Source organism: Diabrotica undecimpunctata, chromosome 1 (assembly GCF_040954645.1).
Source record: "Diabrotica undecimpunctata isolate CICGRU chromosome 1, icDiaUnde3, whole genome shotgun sequence".
In the NCBI taxonomy this organism is placed as follows: domain Eukaryota; kingdom Metazoa; phylum Arthropoda; class Insecta; order Coleoptera; family Chrysomelidae; genus Diabrotica; species Diabrotica undecimpunctata.
In genome coordinates, this window is record NC_092803.1 from 95,009,290 (window position 1) to 95,012,847 (window position 3,558).

The 3,558-nt window shown below is 31.3% G+C and overlaps 1 long non-coding RNA gene across 1 annotated transcript; it reads left to right on the forward strand.

The window, feature by feature from the left end:
- Positions 1–207: 207 nt before the first annotated feature.
- LOC140451612 (uncharacterized) lies at positions 208–3,130 on the forward strand. Its single transcript, XR_011952090.1, has 3 exons — positions 208–635; positions 1,315–1,494; positions 2,115–3,130. It is a non-coding gene; the product is annotated as an uncharacterized lncRNA (long non-coding RNA).
- Positions 3,131–3,558: the final 428 nt, after the last annotated feature.

Consider the following 3,558-nt stretch of genomic DNA (forward strand, 5'->3'; position numbering starts at 1 on the left):
GCCAATTTTTTGAGCTTTCTCTCCCGGTGATTGACTTTTAATTATTTTTATTTATAGTTTATAAAAAGAGAGTTTTAATTATATTATTTGTAGATTTGTACATTTTTTCAATTAAAAATTTGAATCATAATAATTTTTCTAAAAAGATTAATTAATTAAAAGTTAAAACAATATTATGTTCTCTAAAAAATTTATAAAACGCAAAAATTTAATCCTATTCTACGACCACGCGGCATCTATATATAAAAATATCTAAAGTTGCATTTATTGCCCCACTCTTTCATATTTTAGAAGCAATAGTAGAGCCACAGCTGACATGACCGCTCCTTAGTGGTACCACGTGCAACACGTGCGTGCCACTCGACCCACTTTTCTTTATCTATGGCTCATTTTGCTAACTTTCAAAAATAACAGTGAACAATTCTTCTATAAGCGTCTTTGATTGTATTATAGCCTGTTTTAATACTGTTAAAGGTTTTAAGTGTGTGTAAAATAATTTTTTTAAAATGACTGACGCTGGGTTTTTAAAGGGACAGTCTGACAATTCCCTTAGTGGATATATTTATGGTGGGGACTTACATTAAAAACAGCGAAAGTTTTTCTCTTGCTGAAGTTCGAGGTGTTAAAACTAACAGGTAGGATATAAACCATACTTAATAGTTTTACGTATAATATAAATCGATAAAAGTATTTTTCATACAAGTTAAAACTTATTAAAGTTACGAGGAAAGAAAGAGAATGCAAAATTTTGACGCCTGTCAAAATTTTCGATGTACTTTATATGTAATCATTTTTTTCGATACCTGAGAAAACTAATAAGTATTTTTGAAAAATTTAAACGCAGAATGAAAGAATACTTTATTATCGAGGGCCGAAAGTCCCTTAGAATGAATCAAAAGTTTCTTTTTAATGAGATATTTGAAATTAAAAATCACACTAAATTTTTTCTTTATTATTAAAATATTATTATTATTAACTTATTAAAATAAACATTATAGAAGTTTTCAGGGACTCTCGGCACTCGGTAATAACGTAATCTTTCATTCTGCGTTTAAATTTTTCAAAAATACTTATTAATTTTCTCAGGATTAGAAAAAAATGAATGCATGTAAAACACATTGGTGCGAAATTTTGTGCCTACGCCCTTAAAGTATAATCATTATAATACGTTATGTGAATAATATATGGATAATGTGAATAATATGAAGTGTAAATGACAATATATTTTTAGTTACTTGAAATGAAAATATTAGGCACAAAAATATTTACATCTACATAGGTACCTAGTTGTTAAATATTTCTACTTATTTACAGATCCGCTAGGCCTTCTTATGGGGACTCTGCTGTTGGATGGGTGCAAGTTCGAAGAGATAAAAATGTATGCACAGTTAAAGCTAAAGTGACACCTGAACACAATGTGAGGAAAACACAATATGCTGTAACTTGCAATATTGATGAGGAATATTCAGTGCCATGACTGTGCTGCCTCTTCAGGTAAATATTTTTAAAATGATAAAAAATGTACTAGGTAAATATCAGATTAGTTTTAGTCATGCATAGGTATATTGAGATTCTAGGATTTTAAGACTAAAAAAATGTTTTATATGTCTTTGATGCTATTTAAAAACTGTTTATGTTTATGGAATGTTTTCTTTACATGCCATCTCCGCGATTAAGGTTGGCCATCATCATTGCCTATTCTAACTTTTGGCACTATACAGCCCAAAAGAGTTCATTTGAGCTGCATCCAATCCATTCTTTGAGATTTCTCAGCCAGGACAATTTTTTTCTACCTATGCTGCGTCTTCCTTGAATCTTTCCCCACATTATTAATTTTAGGAGTTCGTATCTATCACCACCTGCTGTTATAAGTATGACCCAAGTATTGCAGTTTTCTTATTTTGGTGGAATCCAGTATCTCCCTGCTTGATCTCTATTTTTCTTAGTGCTTCTTCATAGGTTATTCTGTCTATCCAGGAAATTCTTCAATATGTCCACATTTTAAATGCTTCCAATCTAATTGTAATATGGAACGTAAAGGATAGCAAATACATACTATGAAATGATATTAACTTTGGGTATAATTTATAAGTATAGCATTTACTTTGTTTTAGGTGGGTGTAAGCATTCCATAGCACTCTTGATGTGGCTTCACAGAAGGAGTGAAGAACCTCCTCCAACTGAAGTTGCTTGTTACTGGGCAGAGTAAACTTTCCAAAGTTGGAACTTCAGTTAAATACCTAACTTTGAAGGATTTTGGAGCACAAGAAGAACTGAGCTCAGATGAAGAAAGCTTACTTTTTTTACAGGAAGTTGTGAACCAAGGACTAGAACATAATGTTGAGAGTCAGCTATTGAAACACTTCAAGCCTAACAGAATTTTGCAACATCTTGGACTACATCAATCGATGTTAAATTTTGTTAGCAGAAATGATTTTTCCAAAACGGCACTGAATTTTTCAGAATTTCTAGAATCCTGTTATCAGGAAATGGATCCCCAACTATGTTCTGAAGCTGCAGCAATAACCATTGAACAGTCTAATTCCGGTTTATGGTTTGACCTGCGTTATGCAAGAATAACTGCATCAAAATTTTATGATGCAGCACACTGCAAAAAATCAGATGGTTCCCTGGTTAACCAAATACTTGGTGTAACCAAACTTCCTGCTACCGAAGCCATGTCTCGAGGAAAAAGGCTTGAGGATGCTGTAATTAAAGCTTTAGAAAAATAATTAAAGATAAAACTCAGTCATATTGGGTTATAATTAAATCACAGGCATCCAATATTTGGGACTTCTCCAGATGCTATATCTGAAGAATTTGTAGTTGAAATAAAATGTCCTCAATCTGAGAAAACTATTTGTAACTATTTAATAAAAAATATGGAAATTACAGCAAAATACAAAGCTCAAGTGCAGCTACGGATGTTTCTATGTAAGAAACAAAAAGCATTATTTTGTGTTGCAGATCCTGATTTTGAGGAAAATTTAAAATTTTCTGATATATGGGTACCATATGATGAAGAATACATAAAGATGTTAATGGATGCTGCAGAAAACTTCTGGCAATATAATATATTTACACATTTATGTAACTCATTCAAAAAATGATAATATATTTATATACAGCATGATCAGTTTCACTTTGTATTTAACATTTGGATGCGAACTTATGTTGACATTCAGTTTTTCCAAATTTTTTAAATTTTATTTTGGTAACGTCTCGCCAAGTAAAATGCCTTCATGGTACCAAAATAAAATTCAGAAATTAAGGAAAAACCGAATGTCAACAACAGTACACATCCAAATCTCAAATACAAAGTGAATCTATTTGTGCTGTATAAATATGTGAAGCCTCATTTACTACAAACTACCGTTGTGTGTTAGTTGGTGATTTTAATATTGACTTTTTGGCTAGTTATTTCTATGGTAAAAAATTGTTTTCGGCTTATGGGATAAAACAATATATTAGTGATCCTACCCGTATTACTGACACTAGTAAAACTTTGGTAGATTATGTACTTTCTAATCAAAATAATATAAGTGTTTGGGTTTACGA